The 18,862-nt window shown below is 41.1% G+C and overlaps 1 long non-coding RNA gene across 2 annotated transcripts in view; it reads right to left on the bottom strand.

The window, feature by feature from the left end:
* Nucleotides 1-18,862, bottom strand: part of LOC144899664 (uncharacterized) — a 121,053-nt gene that overhangs the window by 92,903 nt on the left and 9,288 nt on the right. The window contains exons 3-4 of one of the 2 annotated variants that reach the window (XR_013627994.1): nucleotides 10,231-10,291; nucleotides 10,010-10,075 (exon numbers count right to left, since the gene is read on the bottom strand). The exons of the other annotated variant lie outside the window; for it this stretch is intronic. This is a non-coding gene — a long non-coding RNA (uncharacterized LOC144899664). The remainder of the gene's footprint in view (nucleotides 1-10,009; nucleotides 10,076-10,230; nucleotides 10,292-18,862) is intronic. 2 annotated transcript variants of the gene reach the window in all.

Genomic DNA, 18,862 nt, shown 5'->3' with positions numbered 1-18,862 from the left:
TGCATTTGCAGGGGGACCCAGAAGAGTGGGGCTCTACTGTAATCCCAAAAATGATACTACTTCAGGGTTGTGGTCGAGCAAAATATTATAATTGTAATTGTTTAATTTTTAATTTTTTTTTAATGTTTTTTTTTTAACTATATTTGGCAGCTTATTTTGATTAGATTCACCATCCAAAGGCCAATACTGTAGTTGTGGCACCACCTTATATCTACCCCAACACTCCATAGTACTATATACTAGTATAGTAGATAATATATATAGTATGTTTGGTGGGTATTAAAGCAGTATATCACTCTGACCTGCTGTCCTGAATTGGTTGCTTTTGTATTGTATTGCCAGTAAATTAACCGAAAACACCCTTCAGCTACTCGACTGGATTAATTGGTACATGATCAAGATGATACTCGCAGGTCTGCTGTTCATGCCAAATAAAACAGGAAGCCGTGGGTCCAATGTCAATCTAATTTATACTCGGTGACAGACTTGAATATGCATGCAATGCTCATAGCAACATAGCCATCTTTTTCAAATGAAATGCATTGTACGTATGTGTCCTCAGCGCGGTGCCTCTGCAAGGCAGCACAATGTATAAGCACAGCCTTATGAAAGCCATTTAATACCTAGCAAGCAAAGTGTATTGTTTGTACATGAAAGAGACTACAGTCTGCTGCTCCCATATAGTCCAAATCTTCAGTCCAAGTGACACTCTGCCTCAGATATGTGGTTTCGGAGTGAAGTTTCATTAATATAGTAATAACAAAAAATGACACATCAGTTATCAGAGAGCCGTGAGCACAGCAGAAAGGTTATCTGCAGATTTCACAGAGAAAACAATTCAATTATATTTCGTCATGCTGTTGGTTCACTCAGACCATCGGATGAAGCTTTGCTTGGTAAGAAGCCACAGCCGGGACAAAATACTGTATCAGTCAATAAGTTACATACAGTACATAGAAAAGCTTTCAATGATATTTCCCAGGAGACTTTCTGTTACGTCCAACAATAACTCACGGACAATGACTGTGCGCATGGACAGACTGGTCATCAGGAGTACCGGTAGTTTTCCTGGGGGTTTGGGGGCGATCAATAATGGGCAGATTGACGGCTGTTTATTTATTTATTGCAGTGCCTTGATCACTACGGTAACTAAAATCCTAGGTACATGCCACTGCAGACCTCCCCCTCCACCCCCCACTGTGCGGATGGCCCTATGACCCATGGGGTGGGGAGCCCATCTTGATGGTAATCTTTATTATTTTGACTGACTCAAGTATAATTAATATGAGTACTTCATTCGGGCTGCAAGGCGGTCAAGTGGTTAGAGTGTGGAGTTTGCATGTTCTCCCCGTGCATGTGTGGGTTTTCTCCGGGTACTCCAGTTTCCTCCCACATTCCAAAAACATGCTAGGTTATTTGGCGACTCCGAATTGTCCATAGGTATGAATGTGAGTGTGAATGGTTGTTTGTCTATATGTGCCCTGTGATTGGCTGGTGACCAGTCCAGGGTATACCCCGCCTCTCGCCCGAAGACAGCTGGGATAGGCTCCAGTACCCTGCGCGATCCTAGTGAGGATAAGCAGTAGAAAATGAATGAATGAATGAGTACTTCATGCATTGAAGTCGGGTATCACAGCGCAAATACGCAAAAAAAAACCCAAAACATGGGAATCCACAGTATTTTATGCCACAAAGTAAAAAAAAATCTGTTTGATTCGATGTTATAATGGCCAAGTAGAAGTCAAAGTATTTTTAGCCTGGCAGTAAATCGGTTGGTAACATTCCATGCAGATTATGAATTAGGTCATCTTCCCCGTTCCCTTTTGCCACATACAATATGGTGATGACGTCCACATATGATACAGCACTTACTGCGGTATGTACTGATCATCACCCGAGAAATGTGCACATGCGTGACCATTCACGTACCCGAATCACTAAACCCATGAGCCCCCATTAAAACATGTTGAGTGCTTGTGTTCAAAATGTCACACCCACAGCACACCCGCTTCTTCTCCATTCCTCACACTCACCCAATCACCAGTCAGAACTCAGCCGGGATGCATTTACGTTCTCACAGAAAGTGCATTTAACTCATTACAAAGATGCCCATATTTCCCATTCGACACCAATGTCAAATATCCACACTTCACCCAGCACGGGAATGACCAAATAGGAACATTTAGAAAGTGCCAGCATGGTTGAAATAAAAATCGGTGAAGCAAATAATGGTTGACTGTAGTTCTGTAAGCATGATGACTTGCTGACAATGTGACATTCACTATGCAGCAATTTCCCCTCGTATCTCTCCCTCACCCATCTTCCACAAGCCAATGGTTGACTTGGTAGACTAAGTGAAGAGGCATGGGGGGAACATTCATCCTGTTCTTTCCGTTCATAGAAACACAATATTGCTGAATACAAAATCCAAGAAAGTCACCTGGGATTCTAAGGTCTGTGTTCTGACTAAGGACTCTGGCAGCCATCAATACTGGCGTCACAATGATAGCATCACTGCAATATTATATCAATTGATCATTCTTTATTTCGCATGGATTGTAGGCAGGACGGGATGTGTAAAATTGTCTTTCATGAAATCTATTACATGGTGCAAAGAAACATCAGGGGACCACTTTTCGAAAAAGGATGCAACAGAGGCAAAAAGCTTCGAGCAGCTTCATGCATACATTGAAGGACACCAGTTTTCTAGGGGGCCACCAATATACATTTCTTTGTATTTTAATTGCCCGATGTCACAATTGCATTCAAGAAATTACACATGCTGTATAAAGTCATGATGTAGAATAACATTATATAATTGGCAAAATGCTGACACTCAGAAATCTTTCCCTGTATTTCATCAAGACGTGCACATTTGGGGGATTTCTACTTCATAAAAATGTTTTACAAAATTAGAATCACACAGAAAACATATTAATAACACAGTTCATAATGTTTTTATTTTTCATCATGACGTCCCCTGACAGCACTGGTACATTGGTACTGATGTACCACTTTGTAAAAGCTTGATACAAAAAAAAACTAAACACACCCTAGAGAGAATAAATAAAAGCTACACCAATGAGGATACTTCACATTTTCATCATGCAGGTATGTGGCATCTCCAAAAAGAAAGGCCGGTACTCCTCTATGATTGCGTTTAACATATGGTTGCACGTTTGCTTGGATCACTTCCTGCACCCTGGCACGGGAAACCAGAGAAAGGAGAAAATTGAATACAAGTCTTGGAGGTGGCGTCTCATTATGGGAAAGGCAATTTCAATCCAACATAATTAAAACACAACAAAGCAATAACTGTCAGCTCATTACAGCGAATAATAAAATTCCCATCACACTGTCACTCTCACAAATGCCAACGTCAGGCGCCAATTGTCATCAGGAAGCCAAATCCCTCCCTCTTTAACGAAAAAATTACAACACAGCTTTGGGAAGCAGACCATCTGCTTAGATTACTTATCTCCAAGTCATCTGTCACTCTTCAATCATTGGTGCAGATGACAGGATGGGATACATAGCTACATTATACAGTTTAGAAACTTCTAGTTGGAATCTTTTTTAAAGTTTAGTGAAGTGAATTAAAGTCCTCAATATGACTACCGGTGATGTTTGTTTCCATTGACTGTCTTTCATTTTCTGAATCATTTATTGCTGAACTGGGAGAATAGATATGGTAGATCTGATATTTTTTTTGAACGATTCTTTCATGTATTCTCCATCTGTGAACGACTTTCCCCTCAAGATTCATAATGCCGCCTACAGAGAACATACTAACTCCTTATTTCTAAAATCACAAATACTTAAACTTGCTAATATAGTTAGAAAAGTGTTTTTTTTTTCTCCGATACTGGTTGAAACTAGAACTGTAACTGCTCTAAACCACCTCCTTTAATAATGCACAACAATGAGCCAATTCAAGAAACATTACAAGCAGTTGATGTTTGCTAAATGCAAGGATGAAGAGTCTTGAACCAGTCATGATGTGCTATATATATATCACTATATTGACACTTACTATGGTACCCATTATGTCATTGGATGGTCATATCACCTTGTACCTCTGTACGTGACAAAATACCCAAAAACTTAAACTATATTAGGAAAGCAGGAAGTGAACAAATGTAACAGTTACTGATTGTAAAAGTAGCAGATGGAGGGGTAGGATTTAATAAGCTTTGCTTCTTCCTACTCCTTTTGGACATGTGGAACTGTGAACTGATTATGTGATGCACTCAATTGTAATTGGATGCATGTTCAAATGAAATAAAACCATTATCATTACCAAGCCACAACACTATTAGCTGTAGCTGAGATTGGAGCGTTAATCCATTTCTTGAAAGTATGTTTTCTCTGCTCAACTTTCAGTAGTTCAGTCGCTATGTGTCTTCCATTTTTGGTTGTTTGCTAATTTCTCGCCACATATCAAGCACACGGGTAAGTCAGCGTCATTGGCAGTGAAGGCACAGGAATACAGTATGTCCATTTAGAATTAAACCATTTCGTAGTGGAAATAGGTATCTCCCAATGATGGGCATTGTTAGCTAGCTCATAACTCATTTTCTGGCATTATAATGCACAGAAAAGAGAGAGAAATATGTGTTCACTTTTCAAAATTCCCCCAAAAGTGTACTTCCCCTTGAAAGTGGAGTTCCAAGTGTGTGTCACTGACTTAACGAGCCAATTAACAAGGTCAGTTCGCCGAATACACAGTCCACAAAGGTAACAAAGAGTACAGTACAATATAAGTATATAGAATTGATCACACATTGAATCAAGCGAGATACAGACGACATATGTAGTGGCTGCTTCCCAGAAAGGAAAGACAGCAAAACGGAATGAGGGTATCCAATAAGGGTTAAGGGAAGGGGGGGGGGGGGCATGATATCTCTGAGCACATACTATTTAATTACAGCTGCTATCAATCTGATTTATCAGCACACACACGCCGTTTGTCAGCAGCCGCTACATTAAATTCTACTTCCATTCCTAATTTGTAAGAATAATTATCATAATACACAAACATTGATGTTGTTGTGTACATATTTTTACAAAATGTTCACGGGATATCTTAAGAATAGCTTTTCTAATGTCAATATATTGCTAAAAATGCATCACCATGAATATTGCATATCTTTTATACACACATACACATTATAGGCGGATAAGTGAGCAAAAGACTGACACACACAAGCACATGCAAAAACGCAAACATGCAGTATGCACAAAAGTATTGTTCTTCGCAGTAATCTAATTTTGCCTCAGCTGCTGGCCTCATCAGGCTGATAGCAATAGGAATAATATCATTGGGAAAAAAGGGAGTGGGGGGGTTCAAAAATGGATTGATGTAGGTTGGACGAGGTTACAGCCCTGAACTGATGCTACTCAACCTATCAGACCCCAAGAAGGGAGGATGGGAAAAGAAGGTTGTTAAATGAATGAGGGGGGATGAGAAGTTGTAAACAAAGAAAGAACCAATCAGAGATTGTGAGGAAGGTGAAAAGGGAGATTGGAGGTGTCAATTAAACAGATGAGGGAGAGTAGGATTGTTTTTTTCTGCCAATTTTATGTTGGTCAGTGTGTGTGTGTGTGTGTATCTGTATGTGCGTGTAGGGGGATGGGGAGGGGTATAATAAGCAGGAGCTCATCACCCCCCACCCCCCAGCAGTGGGCTGGAATGTGTAAAGTAACATAATACTATGTCAACAGGGGTACTGAAGGAGACTATTGGCGATGCACAGATGTAATAGCAATAACAACTGCAGGGGAAGTGCGAAATCATGACAACCCTTTCCGTACTATAAAAGCTCACTAATGGGAAATTACTGTAGTTTATGTATAAAAATTCCCATCAAAAGTCATGGTTAAGGTATTTGGAATGTATACCCCCTTTTCTACCACCCAATCTTTTAAAGTATTTACCTGAAAAAACACCCAAATTCGGCTACATGGCGGGAAGTGGTTAGTGCGCAGGCCTCACAGCTAGGAGACCCGAGTTCAATTCCACCCTTCTCTTTGTGGAGTTTGCGTGTTATCCCTGTGCATGCGTGGGTTTTCCTCCCACATTCCAAAAACATGCTAGGTTAATTGGCGACTCTAAATTGTCCATAGGTATGAATGTGAGTGTGAATGGTTGTTTGTCTTTATGTGTCCTGTGATTGGCTGGCGACCAGTCCAGGGTGAGCCCCGCCTCGCGCCCGAAGACAGCTGGGATAGGCTCCAGCACCAACCGCGACCCTCGTGAGGATAAGCGGTAGAAAATGAATGAATGAACCATCAAAATTACATTTACACACAAAACACGTGACTCAGAGTCCAATTTTCCCCTCAGACTCTGTCAGCTTGTTTCCTGAGGATGTGTGCCATGTGTAGAACAAAAGGTAAATCATATAAAATATTCACTATTTACATTGTTACACTGTAACAATAGTCAGCATCACACTATTTGTCTAGTTAACCAAAAGCTAAGTTAACCTACTGCTAATGCGAGTTGGTCAACATGCTGATAGCTACTTTGTTTATGTTGTCATTAATGTGTCAGCAAGATTACACAAAAAGACTTATAAACCAATTTAATTGAACCAATTGTTCCACGGTGGAATGATCCCACAATTAGGCTTGCCCTCTGTGACATCACAAGGTCAAGGTCAAGTTCCATTTGATTATCCCCGAGGGGCAATTCATTCATTTTCTACGGCTTTTCCTCACAAGGGTCGCGGGGGGTGCTAGAGCCTATCCCAGCAGTCTTCAAGCGAGAGGCGGGCTACACCCTGGACTGGTTGGCAGCCAATCACAGGGCACATATAGACAAACAACCATTCACACTCACATTCATACCTATGGACAATTTGGAGTCGCCAATTAACCTAGCATGTTTTTGGAATGTGGGAGGAAACCCATGCATGCACGTAGAGAACATGCAAACTCCACACAGAGATGGCCGAGGGTGGAATTGAATCCTGGTCTCCTATCTGTGAGGTCTGCGCACAAACCACTCAACCGCCGTGCAGCCAACAGACCAACAATAAATACCAATTTCAAAACCAAAACAATGATAACACCAACATTACAAATGGCTACTGGAACCAAAGAATTCTTCATCCTGTTGGTCCAAAATTTAGGAACAGCAAATCCACGGCCTGATGGAAGCAACCTAAACTCAACATGCAAGAGGTGAGTGGGATCATCAATCACTGATTGAGCCTTTTTCAGTGTCCACCTCTGATACAGCGTAGTTATATCATTGAGCGCAGTGCCAGCAATTCTGCTGCACTCTTTGATGATGCCCTGCAGTCTGTTTCTATTTTTTAGAGGAAGCAGCCCACACCAGCTAATAAAAGAAAAAGTAAGCACTGATTCAATAAAATATTTTCATAAAAGTGTTGCTATTGTTGAGGAAGGCGATATTATATGTGGTGATGCATCAGAAGAACACAACATTATATGTCATTGTTTCTTGATGGAATGTAAATAAAGTCAGCGGAGGGGGCTTGATGGAGAAAACATTGCTTGCACATCTCACTTATTGATCTCTGTTTAAACCTCGCCCACTAAGGGTTTATGTCCCGCCCACTCTGAGAACAGATCTAGTATCCAGACTACTATTGGGAGTTCCATTGAGGGAACTGAATTCATCAGGTTCACATATTCATTCTGCTAAGTCATGCCTGCCAAGTTCAACCGAAAAACAAGATCAAGTGTTTGTGAATATCACTTACTGTATTGAATTTGATTTATATAGCGCTTTTTTTTTTTAGCTACAAAGTGCTTTGCACTGAAGCCATTATCCATCCACTCTATAGTCACACACTAGGGGTGGGAAGTTACATACATTGTGGTGACATTTAAAGGCAAAATCATAAAATAGACTGTCCATACTGTATAATACAGATAATGTTGATAGCTGCTCCTGATGCTATCAGAGTGTGAATGAGTATTTTCCCCCTCCTACGCCAACATATGCCACCATCATTAATCATTTTGTGAATGAGGTGACTCGAAAAGTGCTGAGTACCTTCATCGTAGAAAAGTGCTATATAACTGAAGCCATTTATCATCAGAGCTTGAGAAAAAAACATGTTGCTTTAGGTTGACTTTCAAGATAGCCAAACTGCTATTTGCTTCACTTTGTGGCCTATAAGAAAGGTCGCGGGGGTGCTGGAGCCTATCCCAGCTGTCTTCGGGCGAGAGGCGGAGTACACCCTGGACTGGTCGCCAGCCAATCACAGGGCACATATAGACAAACAACCATTCACACTCACATTCATATGTACCTATGGACAATTTGGAGTCGCCAATTAACCTAGCATGTTTTTTTTGGAATGTGGGAGGAAACCGGAGTACCCGGAGAAAACCCACGCATGCACGGGGAGAACATGCAAACTCCACACAGAGATGGCCGAGGGTGGAATTGAACCCTGGTCTCCTAGCTGTGAGGTCTGCGCGCTAACCACTCGACTGCCGTGCAGCCTGTGAGCTCTTATTGTATTGTTAAATATACGTACTATTCATACTACAGGCGACACAGATGCAAATATATGGAATTTCTGCAGGCCTTTTGCTCCACAAACGAGTGGTCATCACGGAGGCCACACAGATAGGAGACGTTCGATTCCCCGCTGGGGCATCTCTGTGTGGAGTTTGCACATTCTCCCCGTGCATAGGTGGGTTTTCTCCAGGTACCCTGATTTCCTCCCACACGTTAATTGGCAACCCCAAATTGTCCATGGGTGGTGTGAATGTTTTTTTTGTCTATATATTGTCTATATACCTGGTTGATCCTTCCATTAGCATATGCTTGTCTCAAAGAATAAGCCATGCATGTCTAAGTACACACGGACCTTGTACAGTGAAACTGCAAATGGCTCATTAAATCAGTTCTATGTGATTGGCTGGCCACCAGTCCAGGGGGTACCCCGCCTCTTGCCTGAAGACAGCTGGGATAGGCTCCAGCATGCCCGTGACCCTCGTGAGGATAAGCAGTACAGAAAATGGCTTAAAATATTAAGCCTGTATCTTGCAGGCTTAATATTTTGGCTCCTACACCATCCCTTCAGACAAGAGCTGTCCTACGTAGAAAAACAGTATAAATGTAGTAAAAATGTTATTCCTCGTTAGCAACAGATGTGTGACAGTTGCTGCGGGAGAAACAACAGGCTAAGCTATTACTTCCTACTACTTGTCTCATCGGGCTCTTTAAGAGATTTAAAGCTTATACAGCCGCAAGTCAGAATGGTAACCACACATGGTGCCAACACAGCACACACACACACACACACACACACACTCAGGGTGGCGATAAGGAGGTACTTAAGGGGTCTTGAGATCTCCCACTTGAACGATTGTTTATAAGCTGTGGGCACACATTTCGACTGCTGGGTCCTCTGTGTATTCTTCTAAGCAAACAAAGCCAACGCAGGAATAAACAGAGCAGTGTAAAGAGATACACACACCTGACTGACTTTCTTTTTACACATTTTCTATGCGACACTTGTTCTCTTCTAGAAGACGGACTATTTCCATTGCGACCGTGTTACAGTATCTCGGTCTTGTCTTCATGACTTAATTCTGTGATGAGCAGTGATCTAGTTGGGGGGGAATTTCAGACAAATTACGTAAATTAAGTAAAGTACAAGTAAATACAGGCTCAGGATTACCAATACCGATACAGATAGTAATTCTTTTTTATGATCTGTTATGTTGTGACTATAAAAATAATAATAATCATGATTATTATCACAAAAAAATGAAATACAACATAAGACAAAGATTTTAGGCAAACAGAAAACACACACACACTAAATATAATAATTATTTGCTTATAAAGTCAATAGCGCAAAACAACACAAAATATATCATTTGCCCGTAGCCTCGTGTGTCCACAAACATACTCCCTGAGTTTATAAACAATATAAATATGCTTGAGCAACACAATAAAAACACTGATATAAACAAAAATACTGACATAATCACAGGAATTTGATACTGTTCCTACCCTGATGTGGATGACATCGATATTGGGATTCATCTGTTGTACTCCACAGCAGGGATCTCCTAACCCCTGTTTTTAAAAACATTTTTAACAACATTTAGAAAAATAGCTTTGTAAATAACTACGGTCAGATCTACTACCAGACCGTGGTAGCGAGTGCCCAGTAGTAGTAGTAGGCAGTAGTGTGCTGGGGGAGTAGCTTCAAGATGAAGGATGCCACCCACCTGGACAAACTGGCGAGGGAGGCAGGCTCTGTCATTGGCACTGAGTTGGACAGCCTGGTATCTGTGGCAGAACAAATCATGGACAACCAGCATAATCCAATGTAATTTCAGTGGCAGATTACTATCACTGTCCTGCTCCAATGAAAGACTGAACTGAAAACTGAAAACACAAACCAAGCTACTATTGTTCATTCATTCATTTTCTACCGCTTATCCTCACGAGGGTCGCAAGGGGTGCTGGAGCCTATCCCAGCTGTCTTCAGGCGAGAGGCGGGATACACCCTGGACTGGTTGCCAGCCAATCACAGGGCACATATAGACAAACAACCATTCACACTCACATTCATACCTATGGACAATTTAGATTTGCCAATTAACCTAGCATGTTTTTGGAATGTGGGAGGAAACTGGAGTACCCGTAAAAAAAACCCACAGGGAGAACATGCAAATTCCACACAGATATGGCCGAGGGTCTGAGGTCTGCGCGCTAACCACTCAACCACCGTGCAGCCTTTCTTTCTCTAAATGGCAGTCGCATTAGATTACTATATTCGTTAACGGTACCTTCTCCCCTCGTCACATTTCTAGAGGACATTAGAGATGTGCCTGTAACGGTTAACTTTTCCCGCATGGTTGTACTTTGTTTTTACATTACGCTGTATGTTTCGCTATCGCTATGTTTCAGTCTTTCCAGGGAGAAAAATTCAATGCCTGTAAGGATATGAAAGTGTTATATTAGAGCCATATTGGGCTGCAGAGCCTTGAGGAAAGTAATGAATGTGACCCGGAACGTGATCACTCATACGCATTAACACAGCAGCACATATGATACACACGCTGCATCTGCATGTCATGTGTATTGTGAAAAAAAGCATCTTTCACTCATGCATCCACTTTCCCAACCAACATGTGATTGAACGGACAAGAGAAGTCAACAGACCCAATTCGCTCACCCTGGTGTCATCATTAGTTACTTACTAGTAATCTCCCCAGCATGGTAGACACCCCGTCCTCAGGTACAAACACACTGCCGCTCTTTTCAATCAAGATTAAGGTTCTGACTTTTGCCCTCCCGCCTGTTGGTCATCACACAACCCCTCCTACCCAAACCCATCTCTTGATTTATCGATTGTCCGTTCCTCCATCATCGCACAACTTATCTGCCAGCCAATCCTCCTCCAACTAACACTTTAAATTTACAACACGTTTAAAATTACGAACCTGAACTTCTATATTGCTGTCAAGTTGGCTTTAATTGCCTTGTGCTGTAATTGATCTGTGTATGTATGTGTGTGTGGACAGAGGGTGAAAGAGCATGACTTTCAAATGACTCCAAAATCAATGAACAGCCAGTAGCCAAGCAGACAGGTTGCTTTTTCTTGTTCTTACTTGGTCTCCCACGCTCACAGGAGGGTGGTCGATCAATGAAAATATCAGTAGTATCAATACCGAGGGTAGTATTAAGTATCAGATCGGTGCTATCATAATGACAACAAAATTTAGCAGTTCTCATTTGTTTATTTTCACAAATATGTGTTTTTTGTTGTGTTGTCATATTGTTACATTATTATTATTGATATATTTTTGGTTTGTCTTGTGTTGTTTTTAAGAGACCATGCAGAAAAGCAAAGTCCGTATTGTATCTATCGTTTATAATAACAATAATAATAATTATCCGTCCTTCCATCCAATTTGGGGGGCTCAAAACTCACCAAATATTTTGGTGCCACTGAACACGGATCCATGATTAAAGGTAAAACCGCTGAATGATACAATGACTTTGAAACATAAAGTTAATGTATCAGTATGTCCGATTTATGGCCTAAAGAAAAGGTCAACCATTTAAGCTAAACACTAACAAAGTTCACTTGAAATTGTCCGTACTTGAAGTTGAAGAATGCTAAACTGTACACTGTAAAAGTTAGCATTTTTGGACAGAAATGTCACTGCGGACAAAGATTTTATACAACACACCAGACGCAGTTGCGGATGTCGTCTCGCATCTAATTATCTGATATCGCAATATGGTAGCACACACTTGAAGCAATATTGTGCCTCACTGGGCTCTAGCAGGTGAATATATTCCAGCTTATACAGCACAGATGCAGCAATTTTGCAGGATTTGTGTAAAAGATGCTCCAGGAGAGGCTGGAAGCCTTGCTGTGAGCCCATCAAAGTCGGGAGTGGAGGCTTTGCTGGATGCTTGTTGTGCAACTTGGCAATAGTGGCGTTGCAAAATGTGAAGCCATCAATTCCACCATGGAGGCAGCAAAGAGGGCCTCCAGGTGACTTTAGATGAGGATGTACTGTCAGAAGCGACCCCTGGGTCAGTGGCTACTGGTACACAGAGCATTTCCTGAAAAACACTGAATCATCAGAGCGAGCGTGTATGATTGTTGAAAGACCCAAAACTCCAGATGACCTCAGAAAACGTCACCGATGTCGTGTCTCGGCTCATTCTAGACTATATCAATTAAGGATGTTCAGCTGGAGAACCCTGCCTCAGTCTGGGTGACCGTTTAGAACAAATTTATGACAACTGGAACGACTGTACATAAGAGAGACTGAAAAGATGGCAACCGGAGAAGAAGATTTAGCAGGAAAAGCTGCATCTGCTGAGAAAAAGAACCCAATCAATCAACACATGGACAGAGGAAGACATATTGTTATAGTGTGTGCCGTATAATCAAATCGAAGGGCTAAATAAAAGATGGATCGAACAAAGCAATACAAAAAATCACAAACTAAAAGTTATGCGACAAAAAAAAAATGGAAGGGAACACTACAAGCCGAACTAAGAGGTGCACAAAGCCATAATGGGAGAAAAATAGCTTAGCAAGACACTATAAGACAATAATATATATATATATATATATATGGCCGAACACTAGCCTGTCACTAGCCACACTGTGTTTGAGTGGATTTAAAACACCACCGAAACCTCTTTTCTCAGCGGTTTGATACACAGTTATGCTAGCTCTGTCAACAACAACAACAGCAACAACACTTACACTCTCCGCTCTTCTAAGGATGGCTGTGTCTTTTCCAATACAAGACGTGTTCTCCAGTTCTCAGGTAAAAAAAAAAAAGTCTGACGGCAAACGGGCATCTGGTTGAGTTTTTGTAGCGAAATTGAGAGCTCGATATCCACTCTTTTGTCTCTGAATTATGCTGAGACTAGCGATTAGCGAGGCGTCGTGTTAGCTAGCTAGTATCAATGCACCTTCGGAAAGAAGTTTAAATAGTGCTTTAAATCATCCAAATAGGGCAAAATACCGCAACTATTACATGTTATCATTAGTGTACAACAGGGGTGGGCAAATTTTTTGACTCATGGGCGGCATTGAGTTAACAAAATTGTCGGGGGGGCCAGAACATATATTTAACACACATACAATTTTATACTTATAATTTTCCTTGAATTATTTGTCTAATTTCATCTGTAAAAGTGTTATACTATCCGCTGTATGTTCTCATACATTCTTTATTCAGGGATACTTTAAACATCAGACCACATTAAACTATGTATTTTCATTTTACAGTTTTTACATTCAAGTCATGTTGCCAGTTTGTATTTTAAAAGTTGAAATACTTAGAAAGCAACTGGTGGGCCGGATTCAAACGCTCGGCGTGCCGCATGTGGCCCCCGGGCCGTAGTTTGCCCACCCCTGGTGTACACGTTAATGCATGATGACAGCGTGTATATCAAACAATGCAACTTTTTAGAGGTTTATTTTTAGAGGGCTTTGTTGTCGAAATACGTGTGTCCCAATGACAACATTGTAAGCTAGCTCAAATTAACTAGTTTTTTGTGTTACAATGCACAGAAAAGGGAAAGAAATATGTGTTCATGTTTCAAATAGGGATTGTGAATGATGGGCAAAATTCCCCCAAAAAGTGCAGTTCCATTTTAAATTAAACTCTTATGAGCTATTAATGTTATCATCACTATATCTGTGCAAATAGATAATAATAAATGCAACTGAAGAACGATAACAGGCTGTGCGGAATGCTACAAAGTGACAGACAACTTCACCTGTCTTTTTGATCCAGTTAATAATTAATAACAAGCAATACTACATTTGCTCATAACAGAAAACAGTTATGTGTATACAGATGGTAGCATCTGATCAAAGAATACCTATAAAAATAACAATAAAACCAGTGCTTTATTCTACTTGATTCTGTGTGTAATGTGTGTACCATTAGAGAACATGATCATCTGTTACCTTTACCTGGAGTGACTGTGAGGCATTTATCAAGCACGCCATTAATGCATTGACGTGCAGTGTTGCCCAAAGTCTTGTGCTCTAATAGATGATACAAGTGTGTCTTTTTTTCCCAGGACTTGCAGGTTTTCTGCTGCTTTTACACCTCAGGTGGTTTTAATAATACCAAAGTGCCATTGGTGCGTTTGAGTGTCATTGTTGTCAGGCATCATTACTCAGCGCCGCGTGGTCGTTTGGCTTTTGCTTGCAAGTATCATCATTTGCACAATTTTCTTCCGACATTTCACAATTTATTTCTGGAGAGCGTATTTCACTTTATAGTAGGAAGAAGCATTCTGAATCATTATGTTTGGTGTGTGTCAAACATTATTAGACACTGATTTCATAATGATGCACAACCATAGGAATTAAAATCACTTTAAAAAATGCACCGCTCATTTGGAACAGTTGAGCTATTACTTTTCTCGGTCCTGACACATATTGGTTCCAAAGCAAATAATTGCACTTTGTTTTCTGGCAGAACCCCAAATGAAATCAAGGACAAAAAACTATTAAAAAGGCCATGGCACTGCTGCAAAGCACCGAAAAAGCCTTCAATGAAACTTCATTGATGTCATCGCTTTCCTGTTTTTTTGCATGATATCTGCAAACTGCGTGGATATGCTGAGGTTAGGGATGCTCTGATTGATCAGTATTGGCGGATTTCAGTGAAGAATCACATGATAGGCCAATGCATTTCAATACCGATCACAGACGCTGTGATTCATACTATTATAGCCTGTTTAGCTAGTGTGGTGTCTTTGGTAGTCTTCGTCCCACTTTCCTCCATTTATTCATTAATTCATTTTTGAACGCTTTTCCTCGCGAGGGTCGTGGGGGTGCTGGAGCCTATCCCAGCTGTCTTCGAGAGAGAGGTGGGGTACACCCTGGACTGGTCGCCAACCAATCACAGAGCACATATCGACAAATAACCATTCACACTCACATTCATACCTATGGACAATTTGGAGTGGCCAATTAACCTAGCATGTTTTTGGAATGTGGGAGGAAACCGGAGTACCCGGAGAAAACCCACGCATGCGCGGGAAGAACATGCAAACTCCACACAGAGACGGCCGAGGGTGGAATTGAACCCTGGTCTCCTTGCTGTGAGGTCTGCGCGGTAACCACTCGACCGCCGTGTAGCCCCCACTTTCCTCCACTAACATCAAAAATTCACAGCAAAATTTTGCCCTGGTTGGTGCACATTTTCCGGTTTGCCTACAATATGGTGCACATCTTGTACATCACAAAACGTCCATGTTAGCATCCTATTAGCTTGTTAATACATACCGGCCGTCATCGCCATTGCCCGTCTATGAAGTCATTGGTTGACTCTGTAGTTACAGTATGCTACAAGTCTAAAAAAAATGTTAAGACAAAACATGCAATTTGACAGTAATTATTAAAAATTCAAATCAGAAGGTTGCAAAAAAAGAAAAATTCTGTCTTTTTGGGGGGAGGGGAGGGGGCATGGCAGAAGATAATTGAAAAGCACTGTACATATAATGTAGATAAAGATATCAATATGAATCGATCCGCCCAACTCCAGCTTGACGTTTTGTCAATGGTCATATGGGTAATATGGATTTGCCTACATCAGAATTTGGATGTATAAAAACTGTTAAAAAGATTTTTAAAAATTCATGATTTTTGTTGGATAGCAAATGTGCAATATTTGCCGTCTAGCATCTTGAAGACTCACAATAAGATCTTGCCGTCTTTGCCTTTGACCACCTGGTTTCTATTCAACCACACACACAATTCCCCCTGTACTACCATCCATGAATTCCTAATGATTTGAAAAGATTTACGGTCAGCTCCTCCCTCACACAGACAGTCACCATGGAAGCACTCTCACATATTAAAATGGGCCACACCCCTCCACCATGGCCTTAAGTGGCATGGTTAGCCACCCTAAACCACCCATAAAACTCTCCTAGTATCAGTGCCTTTCCAACTCATTTAAGTGTGCAATGACTGTGATGCTCTATCATGCTTTCCACTCTTGCTTGGTCTATACTGACTCCACCCATTTAATGATAAAGATATATTTGTGTCCTTTACAGCAAATGTGCATTAGGATATAGGTCGCCGTGAGGCTAAGTGCTTGTGTGTGTGTGTAGATGGTGGCAGCGACAGAGATGAAAGTGATGGTGGCATCTGACCAAAGATTTCATATAGCGATGACATCACCCTTGAAAAAAAAAGGACAAGGAGTAGGGAGGGGGTTTTAACTAACTATGAGCTCAGAATTTCAATGTGGGACGATAGCTCAAGGAATCCTGGTGCTGAATCTCCAGCTCTGCCTTGACCTGGGCTTTTCTCAACCTTCTTTACTTGCTCTCTGAAACTGCTCATCTGCTATGCATCTTCTCTAATATAGGATGAAGACATGGAAACTCCATGGAAACCAAAGCAAATATAGTGGAACCTCAGTTAGCCTACATACCATATCTTTTGGTTAAAAAAAAAAATACACCAAGAATTTGCCTTTTCCGGTTAGTGTATCCTACTATGGCACTGTGTTATTAATTATTATTTATATCACAAAACATTCTTGGTAGCAGCATATTAGTTTGCTAAAACATGGAAACAGACACAGCAAATCAGCATTGTCGCCAGTCTATGATGTCATCAGCGGTTCTGTAATTCTTTGCTAACTAGCACAGTTACACCACAAATCCATTCATTCATTTACTTCCGCTTATCCTCACAAGGGTCGCGAGGGGTGCTGGAGCCTATCCCAGCTGTCTTCAGGCGAGAGGCGGGGTACACCCTGGACTGGTGGCCAGCCAATCACAGGGCACATATAGACAAACAACCATTCACACTCACATTCATACATATGGACAATTTGGAGTCGCCAATCTAGCATGTATCTATCATGTATCATGTATCAATCTAGCAATAACCTATTTTTCAAAAATCAATTAATCAATTAATAAAGTAACTACCACTGGTCGCACATTCGGGAGATCTGGGTTTGAATCTCCGTTGGGCATCTCTGTGTGGAGTTTCTTCCCACATTCCAAAAATATGCATGTTAGGTTAGTTGGGTATGCGTAGGTATGAATATGAGTGTGGATGGTTGTTTGTATGTCTATATGTGCCCGACCAGTCCAAGGTGTACTTGCTGGGATAGACTCCAGCATGCCCTGGCGTGAGAATACGCAGCATGGAAGATGGATGGATTATTGTCACTGTTTCATGGTTGACTATTGCCTATTATTAGTCAAAAAAAGACAAGTCATATGTCTTCTGGTCACGACTCGGCATCTGTAAAGTTCATTCATGAGATGCTACCTGCATCAAGTCAGCCATTAAACTGATTCTTAAGTTTAGAACAAGTAAATGGGAGACTGAACACACATTGTACGCACTGTTCGTCTGGGTCCAATTTGACCCCAAGCTGTTTTAACGGTGAAAAATCAGTCTGTTTGTATGTATGACCGATGTGTGACCTAACATCCAGACACCCGCGGGTGCAGTGTTGATACATTACATGGGGGAGGGAAAACAATGTATAATAATATATAGTATTTCACAAACCCAGCTTCGTCACAGTCCACACTTTTTGCTGCTATCCATCTCCAACTGCTCCTGTGAGCAGTCGGCTCATTGGGACGACCCAACCGCCAGGCATTTGCCATTGAGTACCACCCCTAGGTCTGACTCCAGAGGGGGGACCACTGTGATCCGCGTCCAGGAGAGGGAATTTTGCCATTCATTATTAGGACACCTAAAAACACCCCTAAAAACGTAGGTGCTTAGGATCATTGGTACATGCAAACTCCTCCACCATGATATGGTGCTAGGTTAAGTAGGAGCGGGTACAAAATCCTTAGCTCAGTGGAAAAGATTTGGACATCCAGTGACAACAACCAAAATATGTCATCCAAAAAATGGATGAAAATGGCATCCAAAAAATCTACCCCATCATGTATTTTTAAGTGTGTAAGAAAATGATACATAAATACGCAATTATAATTTCCTTGACAACAAACTTTGAATGGCTTGAATGGCTTTCAGTGTGGACAATTGGTATTTAAATTGTTTAATTACTGAAGCTTAGGACCACATTTTAGTTCCATTCAAAAGACCGAAAACAAGGCTGCATTATTTTCAGACTGAAATTAGCTCATATGAATGAATTAGTTCCCCTTTTATAGAGGGAGAAAATGACTATGGTCTGTTTGACTTTAGTTTTGAAGAGAGAAGAAAGGGTGCTAATCAAAAAGCAGCTAAGTATTGTTGCTCATAAATATAGCAGTGTCGCAGCACGACAAAATGGTCCTCGGACAACGTTTTTCTGGAAGGGCTTTGTCCTTTTTTGTGACTCCACAAGCTTTTTCTTCCATGAA

The sequence above is a fragment of the Doryrhamphus excisus genome, linkage group LG8, assembly GCF_037039965.1.
Source record: "Doryrhamphus excisus strain RoL-2023G ecotype Guam linkage group LG8, RoL_Dexc_Guam_v1.1, whole genome shotgun sequence".
NCBI classification, from domain to species: domain Eukaryota; kingdom Metazoa; phylum Chordata; class Actinopteri; order Syngnathiformes; family Syngnathidae; genus Doryrhamphus; species Doryrhamphus excisus.
Note: the sequence above shows the minus strand (reverse complement) of the source record. Positions and strands in the feature narration are given on the sequence as shown.